The 25,151-nt window shown below is 39.5% G+C and overlaps 1 protein-coding gene and 1 non-coding gene across 14 annotated transcripts in view; one reads left to right on the top strand and one right to left on the bottom strand.

The window, feature by feature from the left end:
- MAGI1 (membrane associated guanylate kinase, WW and PDZ domain containing 1) overlaps positions 1-25,151 on the bottom strand; it is a 635,987-nt gene that overhangs the window by 436,594 nt on the left and 174,242 nt on the right. The window lies entirely within an intron of this gene.
- Positions 18,288-18,398, top strand: LOC139031348 (U6 spliceosomal RNA). Its single transcript, XR_011483822.1, has one exon. It is a non-coding gene; the product is annotated as a U6 spliceosomal RNA (small nuclear RNA).

Raw genomic sequence — 25,151 nt, 5'->3', positions numbered from 1 at the left:
CATGATTTGGGGAATCCCCATCCTGCTCTTTCCCTAAACCCTTCGGGGGGGGGGGGGGGGGGTCCTCAGATGAGAATCCTAACAAGTGCCAGAGCTGCAGATACGCAGATATAGGACTTGGTTGCTCATCACATCTGGACTTCTCTCCAACTCCTTGGTGGCCAAGTTCCAAAGCTTTAAGTCTTATTTGTACACCTGCTGCATGAGGCAAACGAGCCACACTCCACTGCATGGACGGAGGCAAACTGGGGGGGGGGGGGGGGGTTAGCAGGTCTGGAAGGCCCAAGGATAACTCCCCAGCTGTGAGCTGTTGAAAAAGATAGGAATGGTGAGGAAGACCCATAGAAAGCAGCAGGTACAAACCAAATGAGCTGTTGAAAGGATTTTGCATGAGTTTCATTATCTTCAAAAACAAATCCATCCACTGCTCTCAGCCGACTCAACCTCTTTCCACATTAATGGATTCCCCAACAAAGAAACAAGACACAATAGCCCTCCACTTCCTCCTGAAAGTGGCCACCTAAATACCTTTCGAATCTATAGCAGCATCTAGGGTTTGGGTTTTTAGTCAGGAAAGCAGTATTGCTCGAAGCCATGGATTTTCTATTCCTATCAATAATTTAACCTCTCAGTAAATTACAGGAAACATGTGCTTGCTGAAAAGCACCATGTTACTTTCCATCATAACCTCTTCTGCTGCCACACAACAACGAATCTGTGGCAATATTCAAAAATATTTTAAGATTACATGGATACTAAGTATTTACAGATGCTCCCTGTGAGAAGCATGATCTGCACTGCTTACTTCAAACAATCAAACATGCACACACAAGCAGCTTAAGGGAAAAGATCCTTGAACTATAAAGTGGAGAAAGAATTATCTTCAAAAAGTAGAGCAGACAATGAATGAACCATTTGTAAAGAACATCTTGGTTTAATATATTATTTTTGAAAACATAAGTCTGAGGTTAGTTTTGGGAAATCTAAGAGAAGCAACGTACTTTATAGCTCACCCAATTAACCATTTTGGCCAATGGCACTGTCTTTTCTCCCCCCTACCCAAGGGCCTTGCATTTAAACAATACTTCTCTTAAAAAAAAACTGCCCTTTACATCAATTGTATAAAACTTTGAAGCCTAGCACTAGGTTGCTGAAGCTGGCTTGCAGCATCTCTTGTAAATTGCAGGTTCAGTGACATTCATGTTAATAGGCTGAAATCATTCATGGTGGGTATGTTTACAACTCGGAAATCACCAAGTGCTACAAATCAGAAGTCTTTTCTTTTGCTTAGAGAGCCAGTTAAACACCAGCACACCAATGAAGCAAAATATCCATCAAAAAGGGACTGGCTTGGGCTTTCCTGGTGGCTCAGTGGTAAAGAAATTGCCTGCCAGTGCAGGAGACATGGGTTTGACCCTGGTCGGGGGAGATCCCACATGCCTCAAAGCAACTAAACCCCTGTGCCTCAACTATTGAGCCTGTGCTCAAGAGCCCGAGAGCTGCAATTCCTCAGCCCACGTTAAGACCATGCACCCCAGAGCCCGCGCTCTGCTACAAGAGAAGCCACCACATTGAGGGGCCCACGCCCCACAGCTAGAAATAGTCCCTGCTCACCACAAGTAGAGAAGAACTTGTACAAAGCCAAAAATCTAAAACTTAAAAAAAATTTAAAGGACAGGTTTAATAAATTATGGCAAAATTATACAAAAGCATTCCAAAACACCTTGAAAACTAATGCTAAACTATATATTGATGGAGAAGGAAAGGTGTCCACAGTATTTTAAAGTTACAATTATATATTAGAAGCAATTTTAAAACTACACATATAGATATATATATGTATTTTTACATGGGATCCCATTTTAGTAACTTACATATGTATAATACATATATATACACACACAAAGAGAGAAAAATCTGGAAAAATATGGTAACTAAATAGCAAAAACACACTATCTATCAATGGCTGATAAGAGTATGAGTAAATTCTAGTTTACCTAACTTTTCTGAATTTTCCAAAGTTTTTGGAATAAATGGCTATGATTTCAAAATGGGCAGGGGACTACAATGAAACTTAAATGAAAAGAAATTAGTGTTATGATACTGGCCCAAGTATACACATTTCAATGCTAGAATCATGAACCACCTGTATGTGAAGATGATTGGGGTAAGAAGTAGAGGGGAGTATTCTCTCCTTTTCATTTTACTTATTTTTTAAAAAATATTGAAATGAATTAGGTATCAGAGTTCCCTGTAAATTTTGAGAAGTTGTTTTGGCCTAAATGCACCTTCACCTGCTTCCAGACTAATTAAGAATAGATACTCAGTCTGATGAAACTTTGAAAAAAAAACTAGCATATAATTGAGAAGAATTCTTTTCTTAGTGACCTTTCCTATCACTGCACACACTGGTCCATAACATTCAACACTTGGAAAATTTTGAGCCCAACTCAAAAGACCAGGCCAACATGACATATACCAGCATGTATTCTTTTTTTTTTAAACTCTCTAATTGCCACAAAGACATCATTGCATTGAGGCATCAATAGTTTCGCCATTGGGATGCTCTAATAATCTCAGATTCTCCAAAACCTTCTGCAGTAGGTTTTGAAGGCAGACACGACCCATTTCCTATTTCAAATGTGAGTATTTTTCATTGCCTTTAAACATTTTATCAAACATAGTGCAAACAATAACATTATTGAGAGGAACGAGAACATCTTTAAAAATGAAAAAGAGAAAATTAATCCATCCTACTAGCACTGTTCTTAGCAACACCCTCCAGCTTCTCCTCACATTACTTGAGTTATTCAAATCTAATATGAATTTGTACCACCAGCCCCTGCATCCTACTCCAGTAAAGAGATCTCAGGAGATATAGCATCTCCCATGGGAGTTCAATTTCCATAATCCACAGTAATCAGATGATTATAAGACTCCTAAAATAAGGATTTCCTTATTTTATTCAAGTTTTTCAGACTTGCCTTTTCTTCATGACTTTGACACTTCTGAAGAATACTGATCTGGTATTTTATAGAACGACATTCCATTTCTCTTTGATGTACTTCTCATTAGGCTAGGGTTATAAACTTGTGGAAAAAATACAAACAGGTGAGGTATACTTCTAATCATACCATATTAGGGGCAAATGATGTTAACATGGCTTATCGCTGGTGATGTTGACCATATTCACTTAGTAAAGTTGTGTCTACCAGGTTTCTCCATGGTAAAGTCACTATTTTCCATTCCCTACCTTATATTCTTTGAAAGCAAGTTACTGAGTTCATGCCACACTTCAGAGGAGGCAAACTTAGCTCCCCCTTCCAAGAGTAAAAGTATCAACATAGACTACTTGGAATTCTTCTGGAATGACTGTCATCATTGTGGACTCATGGATAACCATTTTATTCTTTGGGCTACAATTCAATGCTATCATTTAGTTTGTTGCTATTTATACTTTTAACCTGCACAATTTTTTGAGAAATTGAGATTTGGGATCTTCTCATCAGCTATGTTAGATAGAAATATTTCATTTACCTTACAGTTACATTTTCACAGCTTCAGTGGTTGTCCCATATACTAGGAATCTGAGATTTGCTCTACAAATGTATGCCATCTTGAGGACTACCACACTGCATAGCTCCAGGGGGATACTGGTCACTCACACACACACACACACAGAGACACACACACACACACACACACACACACAGACACACACACACACACAGAATTCCTGTTATCTTCACCACTAATCATTAGGTGTCTCTTTCTTTTCCTTTCTATATTCCACTAGTTTCCCTGATACAGTAGCAAAACAGGAATACCCATGATCAGAAGCATAAGAGATCTGCAGGACGTGAGAAAGTTAATGATGAACTGGAATGTCAGACAGCAAGTGGGGATGCAAGGGAAGAAGAAAGCAACTATTTCCATTTATTGATCACTTCACTGCATGCCAAGCACAATACCAACATATTATTTAAAAAGAAAAAGTCTCTCAATGCTCAAAAATCCCTTCTGGAGACTAACATCCAGATTGTACTCAGTAAAATAAGACAATACCAAAGTCACACACAGCAAAGTTGGTTAACTATGAAGTCAAATCACCCTTGTCCAAAACTCTTTATCTTGAGCACTATAATATTCTACGTTCAAGTAAGCCAGGATCTAAATTTAACATGTTTTTGACTTGGGATGTTGAGTGAAGGGGGCAAACCACAGCATTATCAGGTGCATCTTTTCTTCAAGCCCTACTCACCTACAGTCCCTCCACCACACACTAAATTTCTAGTTCCCCAGCTATGCACATTGGCATGGAGGAAGTTATATAAGTTATATAAGATAACATAATTATCACAGAGAAAGATAAGCTTTCTTTGATCTCACTTCAGTACTGAGAAATACAGCTCTCATATTTATGTAATATGTAAGTTATATCCCATCAAGTCCTTCCAACTGCCTGGAGTATAATAAAACGTTATGTGTAAAAAATAAACAGCATCTTTACATCAATCATGACGATGCTGAGACTTACTATTCATCCAAAAAATTCCCTGAGCACCTCCTTTCAGAGGAACCAATAACCATTCATTCATATAAAGTGCATGTTCAACTAGAGTCAGTTTCATAATATATTAATTAACATTGCTTCACTCTGCAATGACAAGACTCCATCTGCTTTCCTGGCAATGTAGAGGAGATAGATTTTAAGTCAGTTTAAGGGAGATCTGAGTCTCAGATGTTTCTATCTGTACTTGAAACTGAAAGTTCTCATCTAGGTCTACTTTTCACTGTCTGTTAACTCAGCACATCTTAACAGATCTCAAGGCCTTAACAGATCCTCAAGTCCTCAAGAGGAGGACTATTTATCAAGTTCCGTCACAAGGTGAGTGAACATCAAACATCAGCATCACAGGCTAACTCTGGAGCTGAACTTTGACGAAGAGAGAAGGATCATAAGATGTTCCACCACCAAAACCTCTCTCCACTTCTCTACAGTTAAATCTACCTTCTGCACTGTTGCTATTCTCTGAGGTAGTCTTATCTTAAATATATGGCCAGATTTCTCTGAATGACTCTTTAATATGGGGCCTAGAGGAAAGGGAGCAAGAACAATGTTACCCTATGGTTAATTATTAATACTCTGATCACCAAATCCTGAAGGCAGAAATCTAAGCAAACTAACATGGTTTCAAGTTTTAAAGTCATGTTAGGCTACATCGGCAGGATAATATTCCCTTGGATGTCCACATCCTAATGCCCAGATATTATGTTATGTTACATTAAAGGACTTGGCAGGTAGGATAAAGAAAAGGTATGGTCCTCTAGGGGCTTCCCTAGTTGATCAGCGGTGAAGAATCTGCCTGAAATGTAGGAGATTCAAGAGATATGGGTTCAATCTCTGGGTCAGGAAGATCCCCTGGAGTAGCAAATGGCAACCCACTCCAGCATTCTTGCCTGGAAAATCCCATGGACAGAGAAGTCTGGCAGGCTACAGTCCATGGGGTTGCAAAAACTCAGACACAACTGTGCAACTGAGCGCGCGCGCGCGCGCACACACACACACACACACACACACACACGGTCCTTTAGATGTGAAGTCTATCCTGGATTATCCAGTAGGTCCAATATAAATTATATGAGTCCTTAAGAACTGAGAACAATTCCTGGTCAGAGAGACAGAATAGAAGGAGGAGGAGAGATTTCAAAAGCAAAAGGAACTCAACCACTGTTGCTGGCTTAAAGATGGAAGATTATATAGTAACCAACTAATGAAAATGGAGGGTCCTTAGAAGCTAAGAATGGTTCTCAGCCAGCAAGAAAATGGGGATCTCATTAACAATGACAACGAAATGAATTTTGCCAAAAACCCAATCAAGGAAACAGATCTCTCCCAAGAGACTCCAGAAAAGAATGCAGCCCTGCCAACACCTTGATACTAGCCTAGTAAGTTCTGTGTCAGAAACACAAAATAAATTTGTATTGTCGTTAAGACACTAGGTTCATGACAATCTGTTATAGCAACAAGAGAAAACTAACACATGGGCCCAGGCAAAATGAAGCCTTGTGAGAATATCTTCTAGGATTTCAGCCTTTAAAATCACAAGGAACAAATCATATAGTACATTGTTCACAAATGTTCTTCAGTAAGTGAGAGCAGCAACACCAAAGACAGCTGTTGGTGTTCAGCAAAGTCTCTGAAAGATTATTACCAAAAATATTAAATCAACTCAGATTATTCTCAAAAGCAAAGATAATTAACTTTGACCAGTAATTCCAACGTTTTTTCAAGTATAAGAAGCTTTTATAGAAACAATAAATGGCATGGGTCCCTACATGAACAGTGAAGCTTTTAGTATCAGTCAGTTCATCGCTCAGCCATGTCCAACTCTTTGCGACCCCATGAATCGCAGCATACCAGGCCTCCCTGTCCATCACCAACTCTCAGAGTTCACTCAAACTCATGTCCATCAAGTTGGTGATGCCATCCAGCCATCTCATCCTCTGTTGTCCCCTTCTCCTCCTGCCCCTAATCCCTCCCAGCATCAGGGTCTTTTTCAATGAGTCAACTCTTCGCATGAGGTGGCCAAAGTATTGGAGTTTCAGCTTCAGCATCAGTCCTTCCAATGAATACCCAGGACTTATCTCCTTTAGGATGGACTGGTTGGATCTCCTTGCAGTCCATGGGACTCTCAAGAGTCTTCTCCAACACCACAGTTCAAAAGCATCAATTTTTCAGTGCTCAGCTTTCTTCACAGTCCAACTCTCACATCCATACATGACCACTGGAAAAACCATAGCGTTGACTAGATGGACCTTTGCTGGCAATGTAATGTCTCTGCTTTTTAATATGCTATCTAGGTTGGTCATAACTTTCCTTCCAAGGAGGAAGCGTCTTTTAATTTCATGGCTGCAGTCACCATCCGCAGTGATTTTGGAGCCCAAAAAAATAAAGTCTGACACTGTTTCCACTGTTTCCCCATCTATTTCCCATGAAGTGATGGGGCCAGATGCCATGATCTTAGTTTTCTGAATGTTGAGCCTTAAGCCAACTTTTTCACTCTCTTCTTCCACTTTCATCAAGAAGCTTTTTAGTTCCTCTTCACTTTCTGCCATAAGGGTGGCATCATCTGCATATCTGAGGCTATTGATATTTCTCCCAGCAATCTTGATTCCAGCTTGGGCTTCTTCCAGCCCAGCGTTTCTCATGATGTACTCTGCATATAAGTTAAACAAGCAGGGTGACAATATACAGCCTTGATGTACTCCTTTTCCTATTGATTGACATAATCCCCCAAATCTAGTCTGGATTCATTGATGCTTGTAAATGACTTTGCATCTTATTAATCACAACAGAATCTACATACAGGTGAAAAATTGCATCCCGTACACAAAGGAGAAGATTATTTATACAGACAAAGCTTGGTACACATAGAGGGGCAAAGATTCTTCTTGGTCCTGGCCACCAGCACTGCTCAGACCCATAAAATGAAAATCAGCATCATGGACTAAATACCACCATCAGTCTTGGCACATGTGTGTCAGAGGGTACCTCTGTTAGAGGCATCGCAGGTTTTCCAATTTCTATCTTATGGATAAGTCTTAAGATATTTTTATTATCTAAGGATTTTTAATCCTCTTAATATTTTAAGGAATTTTTTAATAATCACAGATCCACCTGAAGTTATTTTATACACTGCTATAACCACACTTAGGAAAGATACTATAAACAGAATGACTATCCTCCCCGCTAACAAAATCACTTCCCAAAAAATACATAAGGCAGCATGTTGGCATGTTTCCGTTTTTCACCAATCCATAACTTGGTTCAACTAAGTTCTTAAGACAAACAGAAAATGTTTTAAAACAGAAAACTGATTCAATTATATTTCTAAATATTAAATCACACAAAACCAATACTAGGAGAATATGCTGCTATACTCATTTTCCACCAGTAGACATTTTTTTTCTGTTTTTTGTTTACTTTACAATATTGTATTGGTTTTGCCATACATTGACATGAATCTGCCATGGGTGTACATGTGTTCCCCATCCTGAACCCCCCTCCCACCTTCCACCAGTAGACATTATGTCCAAGAGACTCCCAAAGGCAGACTTTATATCAATATGAGATCCAGCAAACAACCTCAAATAATACAACAAGGCTGACTTAACAAATACAATCAATTTCCAATATAACTTACAGTTAACAGTATGATGTTGCACAATCCATTAAAAAATAATTAAATACACCCATGTAATCAAATACCAGGACACTTGCCCAAAGTTTATCAAGGTTAGAATATAATATCTTACTTCAATACTATGGGTAAGTAAAATATAAAGAGATGAAAATAATTCCATGCTTTATCACAAATCCCAAATGTGACATCTGGTGATAACCAAAATGAAACGGTTTATAATAATAAATTGAACCAAACAAGTGGGTAAAACTAGAGAGAAGGCAGCATTTGATGGTTTTAGGATGATAATATGGAATTTTCAAAAGTGACAACAACGCTGGCATTTAGACTTTACCAATAATCTGATGTACATCTTTAGACAAATAATTGAACCTCTCTGAGCTTAAACGATTTTCCCCCTCATGTGTAAAATGATGAGGTTGGTTCTCATTTGACACTGGAATAGCAGTGTCCCTACTGTCTTCAGGTTCTGATACTGTTCCTTATCTCTAAGACTGAGCTAGGAGTCAGTTAGCCCACTGCTCTAACCCTGATTTGATGCACAACCTCAAGCAAGTGTGGATTTCCCAGCAAGCCTCCGCTTCTCCTTTGCTAAAAGCTTCCTTTTCTAACTGTGAAGAGAATAGGACTACCTGGGGAGAAATTCCTATACAATCAAAGTAGCATCCCTGTTTATAAAAACTAAACAATGCTCAGATTAAACTCCACGTTAGTGAGCTCCACTTGCTTTATAATTTTAAGAATGGAGTGGAGGGGAAAAATAAAAAGGGGAGAGCATCTCATTGGGACAAACTCCACTGTTGGACTTGGTCATTCTTCCAAAGCACACAAAATAGAACGCTTAATCCATAAAATAGACTTGAAGATTGGCCTCTAACTCCCGACAGTTGGCATGCAACCACAATAAAGCATGCCAAGTTACTGAACCAAAAAAAAAAAAAAAAAAAAACCCAGGTTAAATGACTCCTAGTCTTAAGATTTGGGCAGGAAAGCAAAATGAAACAAAACAGAATTCCACAAAGATTTTTGGCAAGAGAGAATTTTAAAAGCACCTACTAAAGAAAACCTACTTGCAGGAATGGGACTTTTAGATAAAATGCCCACTTGAACTGCAAGGACTTTAAAGAAAGGGAGAGAGGGAGGGAAGAAAGGTGGCAGGTAATCAGTCTTTACTGCATATATGAAATTGAAAAAAGCAAATCTGAATCCTGCCACCACAGTGTGAGACACAAGGTTACTGTGAGGAGAACACCCTCAGAATTCTAATTTATGTCATCTATCCCCTCCTGGACTTAGAGAATGGTGACTAATAATTGTGAGGACCTTGCTTTCAGTAATAGTGCCAATACTCTCTTGAGAGACTTCATACTGTTATTTATCAAGAAGTCTCTACCACTTTCTTGTCATCACTCCCAAATGCCTTTTGGCCTCTGTTGTTCTCAACCATCTCTCTTTTTGAGAGCACCTCTCTCGTCTGTCCACAGAATATTTAATTGTGTACAGAAAAGGAACAACCACACGGCCATCAGCATAAGTCACGCTGCATATCCACTAACTGCCACATTTAATTGGCGGAATTGATGTCTCTCACATCAGTGCCTGCAAATGCAGCTGGTTCTGTAGGGTCCTCATGCCTTATAATTTGGTTAAGCCTTTAAAAAATTATGCCAAGGGAGAAGCAAACAGATATTCTTCAAGACAATGGAGAACGACTTTCAGTATGTTTTCAGTACATGTAATAAAACGAAACCCACTGAAAATAAAATTCCCAGGGATTGGGAAATCACAAAACTAAAAAGTTTATGGCAGTTCTTCATAGCCAGACTGCTAGCAAATCTCTGAATGTGTGTTCTTCCACACCTCTCCGCTCTGCAAGTAAACTCTGCCTGATTCCTCTACCTTTGTCAGGTGAAGAGTCAGTTATCCTTGGAGACTGCTGAGGGAAGGTGCATGCTCCTTTGTCTCTGGTACAAAAGAGCCCAGTCCACAGCTTCAGTTCTAGCAATTACTATATGCTTTGTAGCTGTTCCTTTTTTTCTGACCATCTCTCTCCCAAGACCTACTTTTTTTGTTCATTTCTGTACCTCAACAGCCTAGCCCCACCCCAGACATACAAGTGGTACTTGACATTTACTACCATGACTGTCAATCAAGAAAAGGATCTGCCTCAAATATAACCATTGAGGTCACCATCCACTGTGATGGAAATGACACACCATCAAGGATATTGTTGAGTTTGCAAGGGAGATAACTGGACCTCTACTCACTACTTCACTACTTTCACCCAGTATATGAGAGTGTCCAGGGAACAAATTAAAAATGCATTATATTATTTTCTTATTAAAATACATACAGCAACTCTACAGTGGTGCTTTTGCCATTCCCCTTCTTATGGCTGAGGTAACTAAGTCTTGAAAGAATAAATGACTTTCCAAATATCTCCCAACTAAACGAGTGATAAACCAAGGACTGGGTCCTAGATCTATCAAACTCCCAAATTGATGCATCATGATCTCTTCAGTTTACCCAACAGCTTACGGCCAACTCCAAAAGAGAAGGAAGAAAAACTTGACAATGATCTCTCACTTAATGTGCATGTGCATGTTCAACTATCTGTTTGATCGGGTAAACACTGTTTGGTAATCATTTACCTATTTTCAAGTCTTGTCAACGCTCTATAAAATAGAGAATACTAATTTTTAAATTCCAGTTTTACTTCATTATTACAATCAGCTTCAGGGAACCACCAGCCTTGTTCCACAAGTTAAGTCTGCAGGCTTCTCAATGCTTGTAAGCATTTGTCCTATTTCAACCAAGCTCCCCTAAGAGTTTCCTTAGCTAGGAAAACAAATATATGAAACCAAAGGTTAGCTAAACAGAGAGAGGCTAGTTCTCTTTGTCTCATTAGCATGTAGTCAAGAGTTTATTTATTAACTTTCACAAGACCCCTAGTGGTTTTCTGTGGCAGAGAGTATCTTTGGATAACCAGTGTATGTGGCTACCTAGCTGACTGAAATCTACAATCCATTCAACAAATTCTTACTCAGCCCCAGAGGCTGGGACTGGTGATACAGCAGGTGTAATCCCTACTTTTCTGAAACTTACACATATTCTTATTTGGCTGCATCATGCAGCGTACATGATCTTAGTTCGACCAGGGAACAAACCCACACCCATGCAGTGGAAGCATAGAGTTTTAACCACTGGATCGTCAGGCAAGTCTCCTGAAGCTAATATTCTTGTGTATAATACTGGCTCATAAATAAGTAAACAAACAGAAAAGGTAGCTTCAGATATTAATAAGTGCATGCATGCATGTTCAGTCGTGTCCAATTCTTTGCAACCCTATGGACTGTGGTCCACCAGGCTCCTCTGTCCATGGAATTTTTCAGGCAAATTCTTTACCACTGAGCCACCTGGTACTAAGAAGAAAATGCAGACTAACACAAAAGTTGATGGAGGGTGGTGAAGTCAAGAAGATACTAGCCGGATGATGTTGTGCAAAATTTCTTTGTGTGCTTAATCACTCAGTCATGTCAGACTCTTTGCAACCCCAAGGACTATAGCCTTTCAGGCTCCACTCTCCATGGGGATCCTCCAGGGAAGAATACTGGATGTGGTTGTCATGCACTCCTCCAGGGGATCTTCTCAACCCAGGGATGGAACCCAGGTCTCCCTCATTGCAGGCATATTCTTTACCAACTGAGCCACCAGGGAAACCCAATTTTTCTTTACATAAGGTAACTACCAAAGTTTCTGAGATGGTGGTGAATTTAGAGTTTAGATGATTAAGTCAGCAGAAAACCTGAGGAAAGACATCTAGACAGAGACCTCAAGTGGTGTGAATGGGTTTACTATGTTAGAGAAACAATACAGAAAGCCCAAATAGCTGCAGCTATCGTTCCCTTACTGATTTCTACTTTTGATTCCATCATGGTCAGAGGGCAATCTCAATTCTTTCAAACTTGGTGAGGCTTGTTTTATGGCTCAAGATACAGTCCATCTTGGTATATGGCCTGTGGGTACTTGAAAAGAATGCATGCTCTACTTTTGTTGGGTGGCGTGTTCTATAAATGCCAACCTGATAGTTGATGGTGCTTCTGTGTTCTTCAATATATTTGCTCATCTTCCCACTTGTTCTAACAATCGCTGAGACAGAGGTGTTGAAGTCTCCCACCATAACTGTGGATTTGTCTATTTTTCCTTTCATCTGTAAGTTTTTGCTTCATGTAGTTGGCTGCTTTGTTGTTTGGTGCACAGGCATGTAGAATTCCTATATCAATGTGGTGAATGACCCTTTTATTATAAACTGTCTCTCTCTATCTGTAGTTATTTTATTTGCTATGAAGCCTACCTTATCTGATATTAATATTGCCAACTTTGCTTTCTTTTGATTACTGTTTCCATGATACACTTTTTCCATTCTTTTACATTGAACCAGCCTACTTCATATTAATTGAAGCGAGTTCCTTGAAGATAACATAATCGGGTCATATTTTCAGCCCCCTCTGCCAGTCTCTGTCTTAAATTGGTATACTTACACTATATGCATTTGATGAATTTACTCATCAAATTATGTGTTAGGACTTAGGTCTTTTTTTTTCTTTCTGTTTTTCTTTTCTCTCTTTTCTTTTTCCTACCTTCCTATGCGTTGCCTGAGCCTTTTTTAGAATTCATTTTGATTTATCTATAGTATTTTTGAGTATATGTCTTATTGATAAAATATTTTATTTTATCCAGGAACTTATGTGCTAGATACTAATGTAACTACTTTACTCACATGAAGGAGACAAGACTGCAGTTATAGCATAAGAATATTTAAAAATTCACTAGTTCAGGTATGTTTGGCAGGAAGAGAAAAGTGTTAGATGGGCCTCTTAATAGCAATGACAAATGTACCAGCAAGCTAGTTTATATCAAACAAATACAAAGAAGATTCACCTTCAACCCAAACCTAATGCATTTTCTAATTCCGTGAATCTCCATTTCCTGTCTCTGGTTCTTGCCACTTTAACAAATAGGGCTCATAAGTATGATAAAGACCATTCATGATAAGCCAATATTTAAAAATAGATGACTGTGTACAACAAATTAATAACTCTGTCTAGTATATTTGCTTTCATTGCCGAATAATATTTGCATTAATATTACATTTTTATAGTAAAATCTAAGAAATCTAAACTATTTAAATGTAAATGAGAATATTCTTATTTTACACTAGGTATTTATAGACCATTATTTGGCAGATTTAATGATTTATATTTACAATTTCAGCACCCACTGCACCATACATAGGCTCTCCCAGTTTGTGCCTAAAACCAAAATGCAGCCCTTCTGTTCAACCACCCTGTTTCTTCCCTTGAAGATTATACTAGGCTTCTTGCTTATTTCTGCTTTAATAATGAAATGGGTACCATGAAGAACATAAGAAAGGCAAACTGAAGTCCACACCACTGCACACAACCAGGGTGCTCAACCTGAGGGCCCAATATCAGGACACTCTGGTTGGGCGGCTGCTGTCACATCACCCACGCAGTCTCAGGTACATATTCCTTTGGTCTACCAGCTCAGTGTTGCCTAGAGCAGGCTGTGGGATCCAGGATTGAAGTGAGGCAAATCCAGTCCCACGTAAGAGGTAAAAGGAACTATATACAACATCACAAAGCCAAGGAAGGATGACTTTTTCATTGGAAAATCTGAAAATTCTTCATGAGAGATTACAATCATGACAGTAAACAACTCTAGCTACTGATAGTTACCTTGGTTAGCCCTAGGTAACCAAGAGACTAATCTAATTCTGCAGGCATCGTGCAGTGCTCTCGCATTTTTCTAGTTCCTTAAAGGATCTCTAAAACACAACAGAGGCTGAAGATGTCAACAAAGAAAAAATTAAGATCACTAATACACTGACTATACTTTGATAAAAAATGATTAACAAAATTAAATTTTTAAACACACACACACCCACACACAGGAAAATGGAATCAATTCAGTTTCCTTGTGAAACAACCATGATATCTCAGCTCCAAGGCAGCACACGTGGGACACGGGAACCACTTCCTACTAGGACTAATCCCAGGCAAATGTAAGTCTCCAAGGCAGATGTGTGCCTCTCTGGCCCTGCCTCCTCCATCCCGGGACCTGTTTGGTATTTCTGCAGCAGCTGGCTCAACAAGCCTCAGGTCAACACCAGCTGCAGTGCCTGCTGAGAGAAGACAGAGCACAACGCTGAAGCGGAAAGAGGGGGAAAATGCAACAACCTCCCATAGGTGAGGCAGGGCTCCTGGATTTCTTCCAGCCCCATTCTCCAACACCCACACACCTCCAAAGTCAGACCACCATTGTCTCTATTCCTCCAGCTCACCACAAGGGAATACCACACTAGCAGGGTCTTCATCCTTTGCTTGTATGAAATCTGTAGCCCCTGCAACCAGCTGCTCAGCCAAGCTCCAGCCAAGATCCTGCTGCTTGGTAACAATGAGCATTTACCTGTGGCCTAAAAACCACAGGTGATTGTAAAGCACAAAATAACTCAAAACATGTTGTCATTTTCTTTCTCTTTATAATTTTTTCTCCTTTAGAGACACAAGAGTGGTTTTTGTCAGCATGCTAATCTATGATGGTCTTTGCTATGTTGCTCCTATCTGATTTGCTCTCTGGTCGCTTAAAGGCATAAGCCGCATAACCCCAGACCTCACACGCCCTTCTGTGTTGTGTGCGGGCTCAGTCACTCAGTTGGATCCGACTCTGCAACCCTCAAACTGTTGACATTTGGGGTTGGAGAACTCTCTACTGCTGTGGCTTTGCTGTGCACTATGGGATGTTTAGCAGCATCTTTCACCTCTGTCAGGAGCATCCCCCACCACCACAGGTCCATCAAAAATGTGTCCAGACATTATCCAGGAGTGAGCGAGGGAGGAGGTGAAGGGGGTTTTCACATATGGAGAGCAAACAATCCATATTACAACTGGCTTGAAGAGAGCCAACTCAAAACGCCTGAGTGACATCGGGGGCTCATTTCGAAAACAGGATCATTATCTACGGTGATAATATAGATATAAAGGAAGCCAATCCTGGTAACTAAATATTTAAATAACTCAATATTTAAACATTCAGCAGCAGAATTATTTCTACCTTTCAAGTTCTTGCCCCATACCTTCCCCACCCCCCACAGAAATGTTTTGCCTCAATCAAATTTTTATTACCATTTCCCTAACATCAAAACAGATGTCACAGCCCTGACTTATGGAGCTGTTTCCCAAAGAAAAGGAAGAAGTTGATTTTTCCCTCCTGGGTTTCTTAAGACATAACAAATAAATAATATCAGCATTTGTAACACCACAATTTATACTCTTCTAAGGGAGGAAGTATAAAAGGTTATTTAATCAAGTAAACAAATTCACAAATTTCTCCTCTTTTTCATTCTCTTTCCCTTGAATTTTATACATGTGTACTTTTAACCTAATATTTTTTCCTGTTGAAAGAAATATTTGGACTATAGCAAAATGCTTCTCTATAATTCCACCCTTCCTTCCTTCTAGCAAGCTTCAGAGCTCACCGTGTTTTACAAAGGGTAAGCTTTGCTATCTTACTTCCAAGATCATTCATGATATCACCCAATATGTTACTGACCTTATGGCCTAGAGACAGATTAACATACAAAACCTATCCAATCCTTTTGCCCTCCTTATTGAATTAAAAATAAAAAGTAAGAAAGGCTGTGATTAAAAAAAAAAAAACAAACACATAAATCTTCCTTATAAAAAATTTGGGAATCAAAGCTACAAATCAGAAGTAGTAACCTTCAGCCCTTCATTTGGCCAGTTCTGAACCCATAGAAACTGACTTGTGCTGTGGTCAGACATAGAGAGGAGGGAACAGGAGATCAGGCAGCTATAAATGCAGCGACTCCTAGCCTCATCCTAACATGAACAGAAGGTAGTGTTTAGGTAAAAGTGTTATTTTCAAGACGCTCATAAGAAGCTCCAAAGTTGACTAGGGGCTGACTAAAAACTAGTGTCATTCTAGGATGCAACAAGCCCTGATACAATATGGTTTCAAGCAAACAATAACTGAAACAATTTACAGACTCTACAACGCTGTAAATCTATAGCAACACTGAAAGGCTGGATGCAGCTTGGTCTAGTAAGTTATTTAACTACTCTCAGCAACATTTCTTCATCTGCAAACTGGGGTTCATGCTCTGGATGTTCTGGGTTGTTAGAGTTAAATGATGCTCGGCCACCAATGGCACAGTAGAGCAGTGAAACTGGGATAGAGTCTCTGGCTCCCTGAGAGTCCTCGTAATAATCCTAGGTAGCAGCTGGGATCAAAATACCAACATTCATGGTCATCAATGTCTTTTGAGCATTTATTCTGTTTTAAAAAAAAGTTTCATATTTGAAGCTCACAACAACCCCAAACTAGGTCCTCTTATCCCCAAAACAGATGAGATAACTGTAGACTGAGAGGTCAAGGGACTTCTATCCAAGGCAGCTAGGAAATGCTGGAGCAAGGATTCAAACCCAGGCAATCTGCCTGCAGGGTCTGAGGTTACAGCCAGCAGACCACATCGCTTCCGGAAGGAAGCATTTAATATGTGAAAGGACGGATGGGTTAATTAATATAATTATCTGATCTTTTCATTCTCCATTTTCATTCTTTATTTTCTCCTTCCCAAATAAAAGAGGGAAACATTGATTTGTTCTCCCTACAGATTACAGAGTAGAATTATCTTACTAAACACCAAGCATTATTTGTTTGTATTGATTTTAACACAATAATTTGATGAACCAAATTTTTACTACCCTGAGAGTAGGTACTTAAACATTGCTGCATAATGAAATGGCTATGAAAAAAAGCAACAGCTGATCACTACAGGCAACTACTTTTTCTTTGTAAATACAAAACTCCAATCAGCTAAAAGAGTGTAGCATGACAGGTCACAAGTCAGAGAGAGTCTTCTCCATAGGAATTTAAAGCTCAAGAATTTCAAAGTACTTAATAACATTAAATCTAAGGCAGATGGCTGAGTGCCTTAAGAGATCCCAAACTATTAAGGGTATCCCGGATGGAAATTCCTTGGCTGAATTGTCTTTCTGCATCAGAAAATGGCTGGCACCACCTGGTGGCTTTTTTCCTCCTCTAAAACCTAAATTCCACTGAACCATAAAACTAAGACCTGGAAGATATTCTGTCAGGGTTATCCATATAAGAAAGAAGGCAATCTTCATGAATTATTTATTTCATAATTCTAACTAAAGTGTTGAATGAATTTAGTTTTTATCCACATGGAAATACTCTGACCTCTAGAGCATTCTCTTAAATATAGAGCTTCTATCAAAATACATGAGTTGAAAAGGCTCACGCCTGGCTCAGTTGGAGCACTTCTGAACCCATACAGCATGGGGAACCACCCACAACATTCATTCATGCTGAGGACAGGGAAACAATGTCCTCTAAGGTAAATATGTTTCTGATAATATAACTCCACTGGGTACTGTCCATGTCATCATTTAACAGGTGAGAACAATGAGGCTCAGCCTGAATTAAAAACTTAACCCAGAACTAGGGATTTAAATACTGCTTTGCCTCTTTTTATGGTCCTCACTGCTATACTATGATTTGCTTTGTCACGATGACCACAATAATGATTCATCCAAATATATGTGCATGAAAATGGAGGAGTTCCAGTTACTTCTATCTCTAAATCCTATTAACTAACTGCAGTCAAGTTGAAATTGTCCTTGGCTGGAAATCCTACTAAATATAGGTGTAATTATACTGGACACACAAGAGCTCAAATATTAGCTAAATAATTAAAAGTTCAGTACACCTTCGGTAGCTCTAAAGTCCTAAATACCTTTGCCCAGTAGAAGCACAAAAGAGATAACCAGAGGGTAAGAATTACCCAAAGGATAGGAAGGATGTTTGGTAAAAATAAACCAAGCATCAACAAGGAGACACAAGTCTGAAGAAATCCACTCTGTCCAACTCTGTCTCTCTAAGTAACTGAAAGTATGGTGACCATGAGAACTGTGTTTTATCCTGAATGGTTTCGAGCATTAGAAAACCAAATGGGTTCTCTCTTCAGCAGCACATATACTAAAATTGGAACGATACAGAGAAGATTAGCATGGCCCCTGCGCAAGGATGACACGCAAATTTGTGACGCGTTCCTTCCATATTTTTGAATGAAACTGGAGCCCATTATACAGAGTGAAGTAAGCCAGAAAGATAAACACCAATACAGTATACTAACACATATATATAGAATTTAGATAGATGGTAATGATAATCCTATATGCAAGACAGAAAAAGAGACATGGATGTACAGAACAGACTTTTTGGACTCTGGGAGAAGGCGAGGGTGGGATGATCTGAGAGAATAGCATCGAAACATGTATATTATCAAGTGTGAAACAGATCACCAGCCCAGGCTGGATGCATGAGACAAGTGCTCGGACCTGGTGCACTGGGATGACCCAGAGGGATGGGATGGAGAGGGAGGTGGGAGGGGGGATCAGGATGGGGAACACATGTAAACCCATGGCTGATTCATGTCAATGTATGGCAAAAACCACTACAATATTGTAAAGTAATTAGCCTCCAACTAATAAAAATAAAGGAAAAAAGAAAAGAAAACCAAATGGGAAACATATGGGAGAATTAAAGAGGTGGATGAAGCAAAGTCAAGTGACCTAGAATGTTTCACATCCCATGCGAGGCTTGAACACCCTTAATAAGATGCTCAGATGGCGTCCTATGAACTGGGAATCTACTTCAGCACTTAAATACATTTACCCCTGGTCCCACAGACCTACTAGTGTTCAGCTTACAATAACACAAACAGCTGACAGGCAAATTTTAATTAAAATACATTGAAAATAACTTGAGGCATACTTTGTACAAAGAAAATGACTTTTTTGGTAGAATTACTCAACTTACATTGTATCTGTGTGTGTGTGTCCCTTCTCTTCTGAGAGTTTTCAATAAAGGGAAAAAATGATCTTATAATTTATACAGAGACAGGGACTTCCATGGTGGTCCAGTGGTTAAGACTCCGAACTTCCACTCCAGGAGGTGTGGGTTCAATTCCTGGGCAAGAACTAAGATCCCACATACCATATGGTGTGGCCAAATGAAAACAAAAGTGTTAGTCGCTTAGTCATCTCTGACTGTGTGATCCCATGGACTGTGGCCCACCAGGCTCTTCTATCCATGGAACTCTCAAGGCAAGAACACTGACTGAGTGGGTAGACATTCCCTTCCCCAGGGGACCTTCCGGAACCAGTGATCAAACCTGCATCTCAGGCACTGCAGGCAGATTCTTTACTGTCTGAGGCAATAGTGAAGTCTCATGGCCAAAAAAACAGAACCTTCTCCTCCAAAAAAAATCTGCACTGAGTCCTGTCACCTGCAAGCAGGATGCTCTACATCAAGTTACTTAAATTTTCTTAGTCTCTTGCCCCTCATCTTCAAATAGCGATTTCCAGATGTGGTGGACATCAGAGCAGTTCACCAACTATTTTTTGCCCTTTGCCAGTGAAGACATGAAAGGGTTAACTACCCGGTCTCCTCTTCTATATGTGAGAGGTGGGTAGGAGAGCATATGTTTGGTTCTAGCTCATCAGATGTATGTAGAAACCAAGTGTACTGTGTCTACTCCAAACTCTGAACTCCAGATTCAAAACCACCCAGGGAGGGTGAGTTCTCTAAGGCTCTGAGTGAATACAGTGGGCAAGACCACTCCCCACTCACTGACTCAACTGATGCATGAGTATCCTGAGCTAACAGCAAGTCTTTTTTCTTTCTTTTCTGTGTTTTTGTTTTTGTTTTTTTGGTAGCACTGGTATTTGGGGGATTGGTTGCATCTTTTACTTTAGACAATGCCAACTGATAGACCACTTTTATAAGTTAATTATAAGGAGTAAAGTTAAGATGTCCATAAGTAGTCAATGAATAACTGATTTTTTTGTTGTTGTGTTTGTTGTTGTTTGTTTGGTAAGAAATACACATTTTCGCCAAACATGTACAAATGGTTAAATGGTGTTCCCAGGATATACTAGAGGTATATTTTTTCCTTCACACCTAACACAGAAGAGATTTAACAGAACTAAAATATAACCCAATAAACATTTTCTTTTTTCCTTCTTTCCAGGTTCCACTAAAGATTTGATGTGAGTGTTTGGAAACCTACAGAAATTTAATCCCAAAGAAATGAGCTCTTTCCTCCAGAGCCAGCGAGAGTTTAAGCAACTCAGCCAAGAGCATCTTGCTTGCATGCGGCAGAGGTAAAACTCAGGACTGTCAGGGTCCAGCAACCCAAGCCTCGACACTAAATTACACAGCTGCTATTCTTCCGCTCCCTACTACAAACTGTATTTATTTCTTTATAAATTTAAGTTCATTTTCTTCCCTTCATTGAAAATTCTCAGCATAGAAGGAAAATACACACAAACACACATAGACTGTAGAGAATTTCTCTGCAGTACAGATAAATAAGATACTTGACTAGTAAGGTACAAAGCATGAATACGTACCTAAAATCAATTTATCAATTATGCACTATCATAGTTCAAAGGCCGTAACATATTTTTCTCCAAAATAACTAACATTAGAAGTGAGACAAAATATCACCAGTCAAACTTATTTAGATACCCTGTTTCTCTGCTTAAAAAATAATGATCAAACCAGTGAATCCTAAAGGAAATCAACCCTGAATATTCATTGGAAGGGTTGATGCTGAAACTGAAGCCCCAGTACTCTGGCCACCTGATGCAAAGAGCTGACTCATTAGAAAAGATCCTTATGCTGGGAAAGATTGAGGGCAGGAGGAGAAGGGGATGACAGAGGATGAGATGGTTGGATGGCATCTCTGACTCAATGGACATGAGTTTGAACAAATTTCGGGAGATGGTGAAGGGCAGAGAAGCCTGGTGTGCTGTGTTCATGGGGTCACAAAGAACTGGACACAACTTAGCAACTGAACAACAAGAAGCAAGTAAAGTATCAGCAGCCAAACTTATTTCTCTATTTAAAAAAATAATAATAATACTAATTTAAATATAACTATTTTTAGAACGTTCTAAGAGTATGTACCGGCATGTTTGTGATGTGCTACAAACTGAGATAAATGTATCCCCCTCCCACTTCTGCAATCTAAGATGACCAACAAGTACCATTTTGCCTGACACTTACCCAGTTTAAGCACTGAAAGTCCCACAGACCCAGGAAATCACTCAGTCCCAGACAAACCAGGATGGTCCAGCACTGTCTCTATGTTAAGAAAGTCAAAGTCACACATCCCAAGAGTCCCCTCAGTCCAAAACAAACCAGGATGTTGGGTCACGCAGTAAAGAAAAGACATCTTTGAAGCATCAAGTAACCAAGAAACATCTTCCTGGAGTGTAAAGATAAAAGGAGGGACATTACATCACCTAAAAGAGCTTCATATGAAAACAAAGATATAGAATACTACGTAAACTCTGGATGAACTTTGATGGAAAAAAAAACTCAAGGCAGTCAAAATAGTTGAGTTTTTCATGCTGTTTTTACAGAGGTACACAGGTGGAAAGAATTGATAAGACTACAGAAGAAAAACTGCTGATATAGAAACATCTAGGATGCAATGTTCTCGCCCTCCCTAACTTGCTACATGAACCTAGGCGAGGCCTTGAACCCCTCAAAGGCACAATCACACTTACTTTATTTTTAAACAATCCCCACTAGAAGGCGGGGACTTTGCTTTATTAATGACGTTCTGTGTGCCTGGTATCTAGAACCAGGCCTGGCACACAGGAAGGGCTCACTCTGCAATGTTTCACTAAATGAGTAGCTAAATCTCCAGTCAGAGATAAAACTACCACCCATGGTAAGATCTGCGAAACTATCAAAGATGATCATATTTACAGAAGCAACTTGCGTACTAATAAAAGCTGTATGAAAGTGATCTCATTTATTTCTGTAAATTTCTTTATCTTATTTTCTCCCATTTCAGTGATTTATAAATATTACATTATTGCTTGGTTTGGATTTTGTTGGGTAGTGGTGATGGGGTGTGTATTTGTAAACTTAAGTTGGGGGAAATCTGTTAGGCTAAATTATATATATCTATACTGACATGGCCACATATGTTCAGGAATGTTTTCTAAAATATATTATGCTGGCAGAAATCATGCGTTTATACTCAGTAATTTTAAAAAAACAAAGTTTAAGTGAAAAATCATGAAGATATAAGCATCAAAAGAAAGAAGTAGCTGCAGAGTTTTGATCTACAAGAGAAAGAGGAAAAGGAGAAGAATTTGAGAGCAATGTGGATGAAGGCCAAAAGCTGAGATCCTACAGAGAAGGTTTCTAAGGTTTTAAAAGAGAATAAACAGACCTGCGGGCTCAAGAACACCAAGGGCCCAAGTCAAGTAGTCGATTCTTCTACCAGGTGGGGTTACGACTGGCCTATATATCAAGGGTTCATGGGTCAACACTACCTACAACTGCCCTCTTTTTGGACCCCAGCACAAGGAAGAGAACCTGACCAAGGTATTTCTCCTGGTGGCTTCCATGAGGAGATAGCACCCAGTCAGGGGAATAGCAGGCTGACAGGGATGGAATTCCTGCCCCTGGTCAGCATCAGATTTGAGCCTGCCCAGAAAAGTAAGAGGAGGACAGTGATCAAACACTTTTAGGATGCTGGGTAAAAGTGTGATGCTCATACCTAATAAGTAAAAACAAACACTACATGTGTGTACACACACATGTCCATTACCAAGAAAAAAAACAAACAGAAGACATGCCTTACACCCACATTTTAAATAAATGGTAAACTACGAGAAAATATGTGTGGTCTCTACTCTGAGGCACACCACCAGATCCTCTGTTGATTTGTAACCCAAGATTCAAAAGGAAGTGTCTTAATATTGATGACAATCTCTAGCTAGCCCAACACAACATGGATGTAGTGAACAGCTCAGTGGAAACTGTGAGCATTACCTTGCTTGTGTGATACAAAGAGTCCTACGAGTGCATGTTTAAGAAACAGATAAGTGAGTTCCTGGCAGGAGCAAGATCTTAGCTCATTCTCCTATGCATACCCTGTGCTGATAATATTTTTAACGAACACTCCATCCTTCAAATGCCTTACTATCAAAAGTTTAAAACACTACACTTTTCTTGGATGCTAGCAAGTTCTGATACATCTAATAACCCTTACTCATTAATCTGCTCTGTCCATACTGTCCTCCCCCATCAACTTAATATTAGAGAAACATACAATGAATTTCTGAATCAATAAATAAACCTTAAGATGTGTCCAAAAACGGATAACTGGATGACAAGGAAAGAAAAGCAGTCTGTATCTCTACAAGAACAAATTTTATGAAATTGAGATAAAATGATTTGCCTGGCATATCTTGTAGCTAATACTAAAAGCAGAAAGCTTTACAGAAGAAAATGGTTTTCTAAACCAAGACCTCTCAGAAATGCCCTTGATAAAAATAGATTGGTTATATGAAAAGTCTAACTTTTCATTTAGGGGGAAAAAAATTAAGCAGATAAAAACAAAGCAACATAAACAAATGCAGTATGCTTTCTTGCACTCAAGGATTTTGCCAAACCAGTAACTTAAGAGTGTGCTTTGAATGTACAAAATATCAGATCTTTGGATGAGTGAATGAGGGATGGGTGGGTGGATGGATGGATGGATGGATGGTTCAATGAATGAAGTGAATCAATCACATGCATCCACTCTCCTCTCAAAAAGCTTAGGAATTCCTATACTGTAATTCCTATACTGTAGGAATTGCCGTTTCCATATGATTCATTCAAAAAGGCCACCATATAAATAAAAGTGGTTAAAAAGGCTAGACTTAGGAGAACCATCTTCTCTACAACATGAATAACTTTCAAATATAGTCATAGAAAAGCTTAAAGCTAGTCTTAAAAACACCACTCCAGGAAATCCTATTCGGGGTAATTTGCAACATCCCCCCAGAGGGTGCTCTGTGCCACAGGTTTCACAAAAGAAGCAGAGATCTACAAATCAAGCTGTCTGCTGTGTCAACCAACTATTCAGGTTGCACTATGAAGGGCAGTTCCCACATACCTCCTGGATGATAAGCCATGACAGATGGTCACATCCCTGAAAAGGAAAATACCTATTAAAAGCCCATAATTAGAATTTCATGACGGCCCTGTAGTTAGGACTCCATGCTCTCACTACCGAGGACTTGGGTTTGATCCTTGGTAGGGAAACTAAGATCCCACAAGCTGCTAGGTACTGCAAACAAAACAACAAAACCCCACAATCTAGGGAAAGTGTAGCATCTGAAAGATGGGAATAGCATCCTCTGATCAGGGGCTGGAGACACAAGTGTCTGCAGGAACCAGGAAGGTGACCATAAACAAGCACATGTGCTGGGCATTATACAAGAGGGGATGTGCTGACTGCAGCTGGAGAGGGTATGCCTATCCTTAAGGATAAAAATAAATAGTTAAGGTCTGGGCTTATAGAATAGAACCTGCCCACATCCATGGAATATGCATTCACAACCTCTAAAATGGAAATAAAAGCATGCGGTTGAGCCAGGCTACAGGGTGCCTACCTAATACTCACTCTTCCCTTAGTATTTGTGGGTAGAAGGTCAATGTCACCAGGGGGAGGATGTTCAGATGAAAGACTACATGTCCCAGCTTCCCCTGCAGTGAGGGAAAGCCAAGGAGGTGCCAGCAGAGTCACTGGGTGGAACCTCCAAAAACTCCCTTAAAACAGGACAGACAGCTGTCATGTCATCTTACCCCTTCTCATCCTTCTTGCTCCCTCCTGCCTTGAATTTGACCCAGGAGTCTCATTCAAGGAGAGGAGAAGAGCCTAACTCAGGAACAGCAAAACAGAAAACAAAAAATCATATTACAATGGGCTTTAAACACCCTAGATCACCTTTGCCTAGA

This window comes from Odocoileus virginianus, chromosome 26 (assembly GCF_023699985.2).
Source record: "Odocoileus virginianus isolate 20LAN1187 ecotype Illinois chromosome 26, Ovbor_1.2, whole genome shotgun sequence".
In the NCBI taxonomy this organism is placed as follows: domain Eukaryota; kingdom Metazoa; phylum Chordata; class Mammalia; order Artiodactyla; family Cervidae; genus Odocoileus; species Odocoileus virginianus.
Note: the sequence above shows the minus strand (reverse complement) of the source record. Positions and strands in the feature narration are given on the sequence as shown.